Genomic DNA, 15,959 nt, shown 5'->3' with positions numbered 1-15,959 from the left:
AATATACAACCTACTAGGACCAAATCATAAAGAAACAGAAAATCTTCACACATAATGAGTGAGGAGATTGAATAGGTAATTGAAAATCTCCAAGAAAAGCCTCGGACCTGATTATTTCACTAGTGAATCCTACTAAACATTTAAAGAAGATTCAGTACCAATCTTTCTCAAACTCTGCCCCCCTCCTAAAAAAAAATGAAGAGGAGGAAACTCTCTCAAATTTATCTATGATGCTGCTAGCATTACCTTGATACCAAAGCCAAATAAGGACAGTGCAAGAAAAAAGACTATAGTTTTATAGTGCAATATTCCGGATGAATACGGATGCAGAAATTCTCAGCAAATAGAATTCAACAGCATATATAAAAGATCACACACCATGATCAAGTGGGATGAATCCCTGGGATGCAAGGATGATTCACCACATGCAAATCAACAAAGGTGGTATATCACATTAATAGAATAAAAGATAAAATGAATATAAACATCTAAATGGATGGGGAGAAGCATTTTAAAAAGTTCAACATCCGTTCATGATAAAAACTCTTGTCATATATGAGAGGCCATATATGACAAGCCCACAGCTAACAACACACTCAATGGTGAAAGGTTGAAAGCTTTTCCTCTAAGATCAGGAACAGGACAAGGTTGCCCACTCCTATAGTACTGGAAGTCCTAGCCAGAGCAATAAGGCAAGAAAAAAAAAATTAAAAGCATCCAAATCAAAAAGGAAGACGTAAAATAGTCTCTCCTTAAGGATGGCATGATCTTAGGTATAGAAAACTCTAAAACTTTTTTCTGTGTGAAAGCAGAAATTTCTTAAAAATCTATTTATGTAGTGTTTCACAAACCAAAAAAAAGTACAGAATCCTCATTATTCAGGCCATCAACTCTATTCTCAGAAGTGCTTTGAGAGAAGACAGATTTCTCCAGCCTTCCCCGCAAAAATAAAATCCTTCTGTTTACAATCTCAAAGCTGACACTTTTCCTTACACCACCTCTCATAAGAACAATCCTGCAAAGATCCTAAAAGCTCTGCAGAGAATGAAGAGATATTAGCGAAGGACCTCCTCCAGAATGCAATGCCTCCTCACAGAGGTGTCATGCAAGAGACACATAAAAAGATGGCTGTTTCAGAGGAGTGTGTGTGAACCGTGAAGAGAGCGATGGCCCCGCAAGGCAGCCCCACACTGTGGAGCGTGACCAGCTAGGGCTGCAATGGCTCTAAGGCTTCTTCCTACTCCTTATCTTCTGAGGTGGCTGTTCGTCCTGGAGGTTTGGTCTCAGGAAGTATATCAGTCACATTTCTAGGTGCTTTGCCAAAGGCTCTGCTTCAAACAAAACTTTATCAACTCCACTTCTGTTGCTTCTTCCATTGTTTCCAGATCATCCGGGCTCTCAAAAGCGTCCTCTAACACCTCTTCCATGATCCTGGCCTTCATAATCTCTTTGGACAATTCCTGTATGGCACCCCGGACTGGTGAAATCGTCACAAGATTCTAAATGGTCTTTATCAATTTTGTGTTCTTTTTTAGGGAACCAGCCACTTTCAAACCACCAGCTCATTCTTCATTTCCATGAGCACAGAGTTCATGAGAGCTTTGAATGTGTAAAGCTTGTTCATAGCCTTCCTTGACCTGTCATCTCATTAGTCAGAACCACACAGATATTCTGGCCCTTCTTGGCAGTATCTTTCACAGATGGTTTCACTCTTCCTTTTTCTCTTTGGATATCTCCTATCTGCCTTTCAGTAGCTCTCAATTCCTTTTCTAATCAACAAAAATCAATCGGCATGCAAAAATCAGTTGCATTTCCATATACGTACAAGGAACTATTTGAAAATGAAATGGGTCTCTCTTCACCCCAGCATTTAGAATGGCATCAAAAAGAATAAAATTCTCAGGGATAAATTTAACCAAGGAAGTGGAAAATCTGTGTACTTTCAAACTATAAAACATTGATGAAAGAAACTAAAGAAAACACAGCTAAGTGGAAAGATATTGTGTTCATGGATTAGAAGAAGGAACGGTTAAAATGCTCATACTAGTCACAGTGATTGACAGATTCCATGCAACCCCTGTCAAGATTTGAATGGCATCCTTTACAGAAATAGAAAAACAAGTCATAAAATTCACATGGAAACATGAAAAACCCTAAATAACCAAAGCAATCTTGAGAAAGAACTAAGCTGACTATATCACACTTCCTGATTCCAAATGATATTACAAAGCTAGAGTAATCAAGACAGTAGGCATAAAAACAGATACAGAGGCCCCTGGAACAGAATTGAGAACTCAGAAATAAACCCATGCATAAATGATCAACTAGTATTGGACAACGGAGCCAAAGCCACTCAATGGAGAAAAGACAGTCTCTTCAATAAATGGTGTCAGTAAAACTAGATATTCACATGGAAAAGAATGAACTAGACCCTTATCTTGCACTATTTACAAAAAGTAACTCGAAATGGATTAAGATTGAAATGCAAGGCCTGAAACTTGTAAAATTTCCAGAAGAAAATATAGGAGAGTAAGCTCTTTGACATTGGCCCTAGCAATTATTTTGGGGGGTTGACTTCAAAAACACAGGCAACAAAAGCAAACATGAGTGGTACTACATCCAACCAAAAAGCTTTGACACCGCAAAAGAAATAATCAAGAAAATGAAAAGGCAATCTATGGAATGGAAGAAAATATATGCAAACCATATATCTGGTAAGGGATTAATGTCCAAAATATATAAGGAAGTCAAACTCAATAGTAAAATCAAACAAATAAACAAAACCCAAATAAGCCAATTAAATATGCGCAAAAGGCCTGGATAGATATTTTCCCAAGGAAGATATACAAATGGCCAACAGGTCCATGGAAAGGTCTATCACATCCATCACATCACGAATCACCAGGAAAATGCAGACCAAAACCACAAGGAATCACCACCTCACATGTGTTAGGATGGCTGTTATCAAAAAGACAACAAATAACAAGTTCTGGCCAGGATATAAAGGAAAGGAAACACGCACACTGTTGTGGAAATATAAATTGGTACAGCCATTATGGAAAACAGTACAGAGTTTCCTCAAAAGAAAAACTGAAATAAACTACCATACGATTCATCAATTCTGCTTTTGGGTATCTATGAGAAGGAAATGAAATCGTTATCTTGAAGAGATATTTGTGCCTTGTGTTCATTTTAGCATTATTTACGATAGCCAAGGTCAATGGGATGCCTGAGTAGTTCAGTCGGTTAAGGGTCTGACTCTTGATCTCAGCTCAGGTCTTCATCTCAAGGTCTTGAGGTCAAGCCCCATGTTGGGCTCCACACTAGGAGTGGAGCCTACTTAAAAAATAAATAAATAAATAAATGAATAAATAAAGCATAGCCAAGGTCAAGCCATCAAAACAACTGATGTATCTATCAACATGTGAATGGGTAAAGAAAATGTGAGATATCTATATTTATTCCATTCATGTAATGGACGATTATTCAGCCATGAAAAAGAAGGAAATCTTGTCATTTGCAACAACATGGATGAACCTTGAGGGCATTATGCTAAGTGAAATAAGTCAGAGAAAGACAAGTACTGTATGACCTCACTTATATGCAGAATCCAAAAAAAAAAAAAAAAAAACCTGAACTCACAGAAACAGTAGATTGGCAGTTGCTAAGGACAGGGTGGGGCTGGGGGGAATGGGTGAATGTGGTCCAAGGGCACAAACCTTTAGCTTTGAGATGAATAATATCTGGGATCTAATGTACAGCATGGTGACAACAGTTAACAATATTGTACTATATAACTGAAAGTTGCTAAGAGAGTAGATCCTAAAAGTTCTCAACACACGCACTTGTGCACACACACACACACACACACACACACAGAAGTAACCATGTGAGGTCATGGATGCGTTAACTAACCTTACTGTTGTAATCATACTACAATATATAAATGCATCAAATCATTGTGCTGTACACCTTAAACGAACACAATATTATGTGTTAATTATATCTCAATAAAGACGGAAAAATTTCAAGCAAATATTAAGGGGAAAAAAAAGAGAAATTCAATAGGACGAGAAAGCAGGAGATATATTCCCTATACGTCTGCACCTTTTCCAGGACAAGGGGACGGGACCCTGGGGCCACTTGTTCCCTTCATCCACCTGACACACAAGTAAAATACTAGAATTCATCTCCTCTAGCAGAACAGAGAATTGCTGCCTCCAGCACTAACCATATTCCCCACTAATCTCTGAAACTGTACATTTTTGTAACTATTCGTAACAAATCATTGAATTAATTTCCTTTTTATTTCCTTATGAGAAAACTAAATTGCTAATGTTATCAAAATGTTCTCCCTCACTGGAAAATTCCCCTGGCTCTAGTGTTTGGGTTTATATGGTCCCATTTGGAGTTGGTTTTAGGAGACATGAATTTTTTTTAAAGGAAATACTCAGTAGTAAAGTTGGCCTAAGCATTTCTCTCTGTAGCATTTTTTTTGGCAGCGGAGAGGGGGGGAGGGGGGAGATTACTTCCCTCCTCTTTTATTTACTCTCTGCTTTAATAGTGCTGCTTTCCATACAGCCCTTTTCATTTCCAAAATGCATCCAGACTTTTCCAAATAAATGTTGGCCTCCCAGATATGCAAACCTTGGGGCTCAATTGGACCGTTTGGGGATAACTCCTCAGCCCTGTAAAGAAAGCCAAAGTTTCACAAACAGCCTTTCACTTTACAATCTTCTCTGAGCACACCTTACAAGAGATTGGGCTTGCAGATAATTTAAAGCATTTCATTTTTCTCCTTTCTTAGTCTGCTCAGGCTCAAAATACCACAGACCATGCTTACACACAGGAATCTACTTTCTTATAGTTCTGGGCAGCCGAAGATCAAGGTGCCAGCTAATGCTGTTTCTGCTAAGACCTCTCTCTGGCCTACAGAGAGCAGCCTTTCTGCTGTGTTTTCACATGATGGAGAAGGAGAAAGAGCTTTCTGGTACCTCTTCTCATTAGGACACTAACCCTATGAGAGCGGGATGCCACCCTTGTGACCCTTTTTAACCTTAATTATGTCCTTACTCTAAATACAGTCACATTGGGGATGAGGACTTAACATGACTTTCCGTCCAGTCCCTCTGCAAAGTGCTATCCAAGAGCAGGCTAACCCCCACCCCCACCCCGCTGCCCCCAAATCACCTCTCCTTGGCCTCTCGGCTCTGTGTGATACATCCACCACCAGCTTCCTCTGGCACAGTGGCCGCCTCGCCTCCCTCTGTGGTCTGCCCTGCAGGTGCTGCTGGAATCTGCTCGGGTTTAGGAGTTCTCCACCTCGGTGTGGTCTTCCACATCCATTGCTACCACAGAGTGGTGGTGGCTGGTGTGGATACAGGCGGTGCCCCTGGAGGACTGCAAACTCCCCATCTTCTCCAGGCGCCCTGACTGCCAGGGCAGAGGTCAGCGGAGAGCTGAGAAAATCCGAACACCCCCCCTCCACACACACCCCCAAGATGTAACTGGCTGATGAGAGAGCCTGACTGTCATTCGCTCCTTCTCCCAGGCTTAAGGGAACTGCCGATTTGAGCTTTCCCTTCAGTCCCGCGGGTAGAGTTGCACACAGGGTGAACGGGGGCGTCATTCCCTCTTTGCTGTAATTCTGTGCCACCCCACCCCGACATTGGAGGACATAAAACTATGCTCGGTGCTGGGTCCCTCTTAGCCAATTCTCTGAGGAGAGTGCATTATAAAGAAGCAGAAAGTGGAAAGAAAGAAAATATGAGAACTTACAATGACACACACAATTTCTATTTTTACCATCAAATTAGTCTATCTTTCCTTCTTCCTTCCCTTCTCTCTCTCCCTCCTTCCTTCCTTCCCTCCTTCCTTCACGCCCTCCTTCCCCTCCCTCCTTCCCTCCCTTCCCTCCTTCCCTCTTTCCCCCTTTCCCTCATTCCTTCCTTCCTTCACTCCCTCCTTCCCCTCCCTCTTTCCCTCCCTTCCCTCCTTCCCTCTCTCCTTCCCTCCTTCCTCCCCTCCGTCCTTCCTTCCTTCCATGCCATCACACCAATCACTGAGCACTTGCTCTATGTGCTGTAATACTTGTTTTGCATAATTTTTACTAAGTTATTACCAAACTTGGATCCCTAAAAAATCTGTTGAGTCAAAAATTAAAATGCAGTCAAAGAAACGCCTTAAGCAGACACCCCCCTAATTTCAACATTTTGTTTCTTTTGAAAGCTGCACATCACTTCTAAATCAAGTCTATGGGGCCTGCGTATGGTTTACTGGGCTCAGAGTCTGTCGGCCTGGGTGGAATCCCAGCTCTACGACTTAACTGTATGCCCTTGACCAGGTTAAGTTCTCAGAGGCGACATGTGTTCACCCCTAAAGATGGTGATGATGCTAACTATCGCATCAGGCCCTTGTGAGGATCATATTAAGCAACGCATGTTAAGTAGTTATGGGGGCGCCTGGGTGGCGCAGTCGGTTAGGCATCCGACTTCAGCCAGGTCACGATCTCGCGGTCCGTGAGTTCGAGCCCCGCGTCGGGCTCTGTGCTGACAGCTCAGAGCCTGGAGCCTGTTTCCGATTCTGTGTCTCCCTCTCTCTCTGCCCCTCCCCCGTTCATGCTCTGTCTCTCTCTGTCCCAAAAATAAATAAAAAACGTTGAAAAAAAAAATTAAAAAAAAAAAAAAAGTAGTTATGAAAGTGGCTGGAATCTAGTAAGCTTTGACCAAGAGTATATATTATTCCTAATAATAAGTTGTTACTACTAATAACAACTAATAAAACATAGCTGATAACTAATAATAATAACTAATAATGTTACTACTAATCATAAGTTGTTAATCTTTTTTTTTAACGTTTATTTTTGAGACAGAGAGAGACAGAGCATGAACGAGGGGAAGGTCAGAGAGAGAGGGAGACACAGAATCCGGAGCAGGCTCCAGGTTCTGAGCGGTCAGCACAGAGCCCGACGCGGAGCTTGAACTCACGGACCGTGAGATCACGACCTGAGCCAAAGTCGGACGCTTAACCGACTGAGCCACCCAGGCGCCCCAATAAGTTGTTAATCTTAAGTTGTTACTGAATACCTATTATCTGCCTGGAACTTCACTCGGCAGGTAAGATGTGTGGGAACAAGCTAGTTGTTGTTGACTGACCTGACTTCCTGAATTGCTTGACCCAGGTGTTTCCGAGCGGTGCAAACAAGGCCTTGTGGGGCACCTGGGGGCATCCCAACCATGAGGCGTGTGGTGCCAGAGCTTCTGAGACACCACGGTCACGACCAGCGGCTGTCATTCTGAGCATCTGGGATTTCTTCCAGTTGCACTGAAGACTTCTCATGAAAAACCGGTAGACCACACTGGGCAATGATCTTTTCCTCACGAAGCACCATTGCGATGCACTTATACGAAATAACGGACCCTAATCCACATCTTCCCATCATCTTCAAGGGCAGCCTTGATTTCTTCTGTCTTTTCATGTTTCAACCAAGAGAGAGATCACTCTACTCAGCTTCCTCAAAGCACGGCCCCTTTTGTATGGGTCTAGGCACAGGAGGGAAGCAACAAGAGGCCTGCTGAGTGGGACCCCTGGGTTCATGGGCAAAGTGAAGTAACACATTTTTAAAACACCAGGGAATTGCTTCTCTGTCCCGATGCTCTTCCAGGTGGATGGCCCACGTGCTTGCCTTCTCTGCCACAGCACCTCTCGTGTCTCTCTGTGACTGCCTCACACACAGCAGCAAGTGCAACCCTTGCAGCCATGGGCCCCACTCTGGTTCTGCTCGGGAACATTCCCACCAGCACATCAGCTGCCTCCTCGCTGATACACAGGACCCCACAACAACCGCTTACCCATGGATGGCCCACTGGTCTCTCAAGAGTTTAGAAAAATAAACAGTAGTTTCTTATTTCAAAACTATTGGGCCACTTGCAAAGACATGGATGGAACTCAAGAGAATATTGTGCGAAGCGAAATAAGTCAGCCAGAGAAAGACACATAGCATGTGATTTCACTCATATGTGGAATTTAAGGAACAAAACAAAGGAGCAAAGCGAAAAAGAGAGACAGACAGACAGACAAACCAAGAAACAGACTCTAACCATAGAAATCAAATTGAGGGTGACCAGAAGGAAGGTAGGTGGGGAGATGGGTGAAATAGGGGAAGGGGATTAAGGAGGACACTTGTCGTGATGAGCACTGGGTGATGTACGGAAGTGTCAAATCACTAAATTGTACTCCTGAAACTAACAGAACCCTGTATGTTAACTAACTGGAAGTGAAATAAAAACTTAAAAAAAATATTCGGGACTCTTGGTCCAGAAGCCACGGCGAAATGTGCTTTGACAGGTAGGCTTTAGAAGCACTCCGCCTTCCTTCCCTCTGACATCTCTGTTTCTCACATCTGCCAAGTCCTGAATGTTCACAGAGCACATCAACAGCAGCTACTCCATTCTCACGACCACAATGAGCATTGAGCAAGCCGCCTATATCAATAATAATGGCCACGATAATAGTAATACAAAAAACCAAACCTTTCATCGAGCGTTTACTTGGCTCCAGTTGCCGTGCCCACTGTTTTCTGCAGATTAGCTGGGCTGTCATGAACAGCTTTGACCATCCCTTTTGAAGGATGAGGAAAACAAAGCTCAGAGACAGTAACTTGTCCCCATTTTGCAGATGAGAGCTCCAGTGACTAGGCCCAGCACGTGGCATTCCCAGGTCTAGAACCAAACCAAGTTTCCCAGGCCCTTTCTAAGGCCCCATGCCATTTGGGAGCATTCGCCAAGTCACCCCGGGGGTCTGAGGCCATTTTGGCACTACTTTGGGGGCTCACCATCCCAGCCCGGAAGAGGTCAGTCACAGTGGTCAATCAGCTGCGCCTGCAGGCCATGGTTTGTGCACAGACACAAAGCTATCTCATAACCAAAGGCAAAGGGCATGATCCCAGTTGGAAATGACTAACAGGGATCCTTTGCCTCTGAGGCCAGAGCTTGAATCTACAACTAGTTAGAGCCAGTTCTACTGGCGTGCTGTGTACATAATGTGAACCATGGCCTTTGGCAATGGCTCTTAAATTTGGCACCCTCCACACTCCTCCTGGACCCACGAGATAACATAACCAAATGTTTTCTGATGCTGTAAGAAATGAGTGTTTTGCAGGTAGGAGGAAATGCAAACATCATCTGTATAAGGGGTTTGCTCCGTCCGATCCCAAGGGCAGAGTGGCTCACTCCTTCCTGACCCTCCAAAAGGTTAAATGTGAGCAAGAGCCCAGATAAATGGTCACAATGCAAACAAAGTCATGTAAATAAATGCATCTCTGATCTATGCAGGCTGCTGATGCCAAATATACCATCTGCCCCATTTCTCATGATGAGTTGATTTTTTCCCCCCTGAATGTCCCAAGCAATGAGAAGATGACCATGTTTATGCAGCCCAAAGCACGTATCATTTGACCCTCTTGGAAATTTTTTTTAGGTATCAGATCCTCAGAGAATCAGTAGCATTTGTGTCTTTCTAGGTTAGTTTGGAGTTGGAAGAAAGAAAGAGATCTCACTAGAAAGGAACTGGGCACCTGTCGAGGGCCTGAGAGGGTACCTGCAATTGATTGTGATTTTCAGGAAGTTCCAGTTGCATCTGTGATCTAAGACTGCTCACCTTACCCTTCACCCATTCACTTAGCAAGAGCATTAATCGCATCAGATTATGGTGGGAGTTGTGTTGGGTATTACAGATGCAAAGATAAGTAAAATCTGGGGCTTGCCTTAGAGAGAGATTCCTCGTGCTGTGAGAATTTGCTTAGCATGATTTATGGATAACTTCTTGAAAAATAAAAATGAAGGGTCTGTAATCAGACTCACATGTGGATGGAGCTTCTTAAAGATACTAATGGCCAGGATGTATCCCTTCACTTACCAATCCATCTAAGTCAGGGCTCAGACATCTATATTATTTAAAAAACAAAACCAACATGAAACTTATGGACCAAGGGTCAGCAAATGGTTTGTTTGTTTGTTTGTTTGTTTGTTTTTTTGTAAAGAGCCACATAGTAGGGGCGCTTGGGTGGCTCAGTCGGTTAAGCTTCCGACTTTGGCTCAGGTCATGATCTCACGGTTTGTGGGTTCAAGCCCCACCTGACAGCTGGGAGCCTGGAGCCTGCTTCAGATTCTGTGTCTCCCTCTCTCTCTGCCCCTCCCATGCTCACGGTCTCTCTCTGTCTCTCAGTAATAAAATAAAACGTTAAAAAAAAAATTTTTTTTAAGCCACATGGTAAATATTTTCAGTTTTGTGGGTTGTACAATTTTTGTTGCAACTATTCACCCCACCATTGTAGCATGAAAACAGCCATAGGCAACAAGAGAATAAGAGGGTGTGGCTGTGTTCCAAAAGAACTTTATTGTTACAAAAACAGGCAGTGCTGGATTTAGCTTGTGGGCTGTAGTTTTCCACGTCCTCTTCTAGATGATTCCCCATAGGCAACTAGGCTTGAGATTGGCTTCCCTAGAAAATACTGTGACTTTGGAGGTTGTGTGACCGACTGACTCCACCGCAGATGTGACCTGAAGGAACACCGCTTTTCCCAGCCGCATAACCGGGCAGAAAACTTCCTTGAGTCCCATCTCCCACTGCGTTGCAAGCGACAAATGCTTACATTGAATATGATCAAATGCTTTTCAGAGATCCATATTCAAGTGCCAATCTTATTGGAGGTAGGGAGTTCTACTAGATATAGAGTCTAAACCAAGAAATTAATCGACCTGCATTCTAAGTTTTTCTGAAATCAGGAAAAAAAAAAGATATTTCTGTGATTATTAGATGTATCACTGCATCTTAGGGTCTGGCATAGAAAAGAAATAGATATCCCTCGGAAGACAGCTTTTAAATTCTAAGGTAGGTCTAAGCTCTTAATTTATATACTATTATACTTGATGGACTTAAGGGAAACAACCTTTTAACTATAAACTACGTTCTTTTAGTTCTAACATTTTGAAATACACTCAGTGCTTATTGAAGGGCAAATTCACTTCAACAAATATTTATGAAATAACAACTTTGGAGCTAGCATTCCAACTCTTGCATAATACACAGTTTTGTGGGAAAAACAACAAAAAGTCCCTATAGCACAAATGATAAATGCTGTAGTCGAGGGAACACAGATCTAGGAGGACTAATTCCCCTTGAGTGGGGATAGGGTGAAGGAGGCAGAAGCAGGAGAGAGCACCAGGGGAATCCAGGAAGAGCCACAGAGAGGAGGCAGCATTTGATCTGGGCACCTAAGGATGAGTAGGAGCTCTCCAGGCAGACCAAACGCAAAAAAGAGGGTGTTATTTGAGCAAGGGCACTGAGTCAGGAAAAGCATTTCTGTTTAAGGAGAGATGTCTAGGCTACTCAGACCCGAGTGCCAGGTGTCTGGGGATAGTGGAGGAAAAAGAAAAGACACAGCCTGACGGGAGTCCTGGGGTCAAATAGGGAAGGCTTTGTTGGTAATGCTAAAGCTTTGAGATTTCCTTTAATAGGCTAAGGGAAGCCGTTAACATTTGAAATCAAGGAACTGACCTAATCTCATCTGAATTTTAGAAAGATTATCCTGGGCCAAGAGCAGAGGGAGCCTTGAGCCTGTCAAAATGTTCCTAATCTGACCACAAAACAGGGTGGTAAAATCTCCACCCCCACCAGCACCTCCTCCGCCCCCCCCCCCCACCACCACCCAGAAGCTAAACAAATCCCCCAAATGCCAAGATCCTGGGGAAAAAAGCGTATTCAGGAAGCAGGCGTTCATTGCCCCATTCCCTCTAGAAGAGGGCAGGGTACCCACTTGGGCCCAGGGCCCAGATTTGTCACCCACCTCCCTGACAGCCACACGTGGCAGAAAAATGTTGCAGAGCAATAAAAACAAACAGAGCAGCAAACAAAAATCCTTTCAATAGTCTGAGAAAGAGACTTTCCTATTAGAAAGACAGGGGGTGCCTGGGTGGCTCAGTCAGTTGAGTGTCCGACTTCGACTCAGGTCATGACCTCATGGTTTGTGGGCTCGAGCCCCGTGTCAGGCTCTGTGCTGATGGCTTGGGGCCTGAAGCCTGCTTCAGATTCTGAGTCTCCCTCTCTCTTTGCTCCTCCCCTGCTCACACTGTCTCTTTCTCAAAAATAAAGATTAAAAAAATTTTTTTAAATAAAAAAAAAAAGAAAAAGAAAGACAGAAGCAGTCAGTGGTCCTCCCTCTCCATTCAAACCAGCTCTCAGTCACCTCCACAAATGTCCTTGGTTCTGTGGATAAAAGTGCATGGGCCACCAATGCTTTCATCAAGCGTCACTGGTTTTTGACCCTCGTGTCTTTAACATCTTCGTTAATGTAACGTGCCCTTAGGCATATATATGGTGAAAAGACTTCACTGTCCAGTCGTATCTTAAATAAATGCTTTCATTCTCTTACTATCTGTCCCAACATCCCATGCACTTCCCCACCGTTCCTCCTACTCCTTCAGGGGGCAGTGACCCTGGCCTTTCCGAAGGCCTCAGTTGCCTTCTTTGCATGACCCCCCATCTCAGAGCAGTCCTGGTGCTACAAGGAGAAACAGCGCCCCCTCTGTTGGAAAGGTGGCCAGGTGAGCCCAAGTCTCCTGAGCAGGAAGCTAGTTCGGCCACCGCAGGTGGGCAGGCACTTAATGAGGGCTTTTAAAGAGACTCTTTCAATAAGCATTTATTGACCATTTGCCGTGCCTGCTATAAAATCCTAATAAGGCCCAGCAGTGATAAGAATTTGCTCCGCGGTATCTACTGCTTCATCATAGAAGCTAAGAGATTTTTTCTAAAACCATGCAAGGGGAAGAATAAAATCCTTCCAGGCCACCTTTGGCACCATGAAGGAGACCTTTCTCTGTCCCGATGGTCAGCAGCGTCAGACAGGGTCTCAGCGGAGGAAAGGCAGCTGGCCCCGGGCCAGAGAGCAAGCCGCTGGTCTAAGAGCAAGAACGAGCAGAAGCGCGTGCTCTCTTGACTTTATTTCTGGTCATAAAGCAACCAATTACCCGACTAGGATAAAACAGCATTTTTTTTTTCTATTCTGCTTTCACAATCATCTTTCTTCCCTGTTTCTAAAATTGATTTCATCCCCATTTAGCTAGAAGCCAAACAGAGCCTCCAGTCCACTGTGTCTCCGTCCATTCTCCATCGTGTCATTTTATTTTGAATTTAGAATCCAAATTCTTGTTTCCATGTCAGTAACTCAGTGTTACTTATGCTTATTTAAAAACAAATAAAACGAGACCACAAATTATCAATATTGTTTGACATCATGCCATTTCCAGCAAACGATCTTACTGCTAATGCTCATTTTTCATTATTTAAAGGTAGTTTTTTGCTCTTTTCCTCTCGAGGACTGGGTTTAGATAATTGAGCTTTGAAGAAAGATTGAAAACTCTCTGGATATAAAGAGAGGGGGGAAAAAAGGAAATGTTAAGTACCAAGTTGTAGTCCACTATTGTCCTTATGTTCAATAATGGAAATATAGCTTAGGGTACCATGCAAAAGAACATCCTTATATTTTTAAATTGCAAGTGTCCAATTATGTACAAGGGTCAAGGCAGAATTGATCTGAAGGAGCTCAATTTTAAAATCCCTTTAAAAATCATGACAAAGGCTGCCATATTATTAAACTAAATGTTTAAAAAAGGAAAGTATTATGCGTGCCGCATGGGGGAAGATCAGATTTTTATTAATGCAAGTTTTAAATGCTGATTAATCCTCTCGAGAGTCAGTTTCCCAAAGCATTGGACTGTATTCAAGTCTTTTTCAAAACGGCACATCACTTCCATTATTCTGAATATTAATTGAACAACATTATAACTAAGGATACAAAGCAAGATTTAAAACATGATTACAGCTGTCAGTGCCTACATCTAAATAAGTCATTGGAAATTCAAGCTTAGAAGAAAAAAATGTTGGAAATCGGTCTTCGAACACCAAAGATGTCTCTTAGCCTTTTTAAAAAAATGAATGTGATGCTTTAGGACCGAAGAAAGCTTCAGCTGTGACTTGGCCTTAATGTATTTATCTGGGCAATTCCCAATCAGAAATCAGAGTTACCTTTTGATTTGTGATTTAGGACAATGTCAAGTATATTTTCTTGAGGGGAGAAGAAGAAGGAGAGCCAAAGAATATTATTCGTTGGTAGAATGTTTCCATTACCTTATTTTGTATTTCTATTTCAGTCTCCTGTCTAAACTCAAAAAAAAAAAAAAATCAAAGAATTAGCTGAATTTAATCAAATAAAATATTACTATGGTTTCAAAACAACTCATTACGCTCAGAGTCAAGCAACTGCAAGTAAGTAATGACTTATGTTCACAATAACCAATCGTCTAAATTCAACTTCTTCTAGCTCCCAAATCCAGTCTGGGGGTAGAAAGAATCCCCAGTTCCCCCACCGGAAGCAGAGTAAAATATTGGCTTCTATTACGACCTTGGGGAAGTTTAGTTTCATCTTGTTTCCTTAAATGGTTGCTATGCATTTGAGTGATAGCTCTTTGTTCGAAAGGATGCAAAAGCCACTCTTACATCTAATTCTAGTAAGATAAATGGCATTATGAAAGGAATATTAAAAATTTACAGCCCTCTTCACTAAGTTTATTTGTCAGCCAAACATGCTGAATATTGCATAGCACACACACACACACAAAAGCATGCCATCCTGACGATGAAAGAGATATGAGGAAATAATGGTGCAGTGATAACAAGTCTGATGGAGTTTGCATAGCTCGGCTGCTGCCTGGCACGTCACTTAATTGTATTGCGCCAAACCAGCAGAATCATGCAATATGTTAGCATAAAGGTCCACAGTTTAAGGGGGAAATCTAGAAGTGTTAACTATACACTGTCTAATTATACAACCTTACTGTCCCAGAATGTGATTTCAGAAACCATTTCTGACATATGGGAGAAGGGTAGAACAGCTGGTCATTAAGGTTTTCTCAAGACTATTTAGCAACACGCTTGAATGTAATTAAAGTGAAACACTAAATACTGCACTTGTGGTACAATGTATTTTTAATTTTTATGGCATGTGGTAAAAGTAAATAGATGCAGAGCATTCAAGTTTCTCCATTCGGCATCCAACTAGTCAAAGACTCGGTATCTGGCTGAGTGCAAGCAGCATCCTGGTGGAAGTCATAGACATCTGCATGGGGGGTTTAGGGCTGTCTTAAAGGGACTGAACTTGGCAATGCTCAGAGGGGTGGCTAATGGGAACTCCCAGACAAAGCATGAGTTAAATTTGTTCACTTATTTATTCAGTCATTCATCGAACACGACCTAGAATTCTTTTCAACGATAAAGGCATTAGCCTGGCCCCTCGAGTGGATCACATCTCACTGTGCTTAAAACACAGTGAGGGAAGGTGGTTCAAGGGTGATGGGAGCACCAGGAAGGGGTGCCTGGCCCAAACTGGGCACATCAAGCCAAGCCCCCTTAATAGGAGTCATCTTAGCTAGGAAAAGAGCTTATGCGAAGGCTAAGAGATGAAAAAGAATACTGTGCTACGAATAGAAACTTCTCAACTATTGGACATTCATAGTATCCTGGCCCGGGGCTAAGCCCTTGGCATATATTATTTCATTCAGTCCTCAGAGCAACCCTACTACATGGTAAAGTACTATTGTTATCTACCGTTGACAGATGAGGAGACTAACAAGACAGTTCACGGCGAAGCAGTTACTGGGTGACTGAGCCCGGATTCAAACCCAGGTGTGTCTGAATGCCAAGTCAAAACTTCTCCATATTACATGTCCAAATTGACATGTAGGTAGCATGTTTATTTCATCTTCAAAGAACTTCATGTATAAACTCATTAGTCCTTATAACAATCCTATGACTGAGATAATGAAAAGACAAGGTGCAGACTGGGAGAAAATATCACATATGTGATAAAGAACTTGTATCCAGAATACATAAAGAACTCTCAAAAT

At 42.5% G+C, this 15,959-nt stretch overlaps 1 pseudogene; it reads right to left on the bottom strand.

Moving 5' to 3' along the window:
• Window positions 1-1,207: 1,207 nt before the first annotated feature.
• On the bottom strand, window positions 1,208-5,629 carry LOC125925792 (charged multivesicular body protein 3-like; annotated as a pseudogene).
• Window positions 5,630-15,959: the final 10,330 nt, after the last annotated feature.

The sequence above is a fragment of the Panthera uncia genome, chromosome F1 (assembly GCF_023721935.1).
Source record: "Panthera uncia isolate 11264 chromosome F1, Puncia_PCG_1.0, whole genome shotgun sequence".
NCBI classification, from domain to species: Eukaryota; Metazoa; Chordata; class Mammalia; order Carnivora; family Felidae; genus Panthera; species Panthera uncia.
Note: the sequence above shows the minus strand (reverse complement) of the source record. Positions and strands in the feature narration are given on the sequence as shown.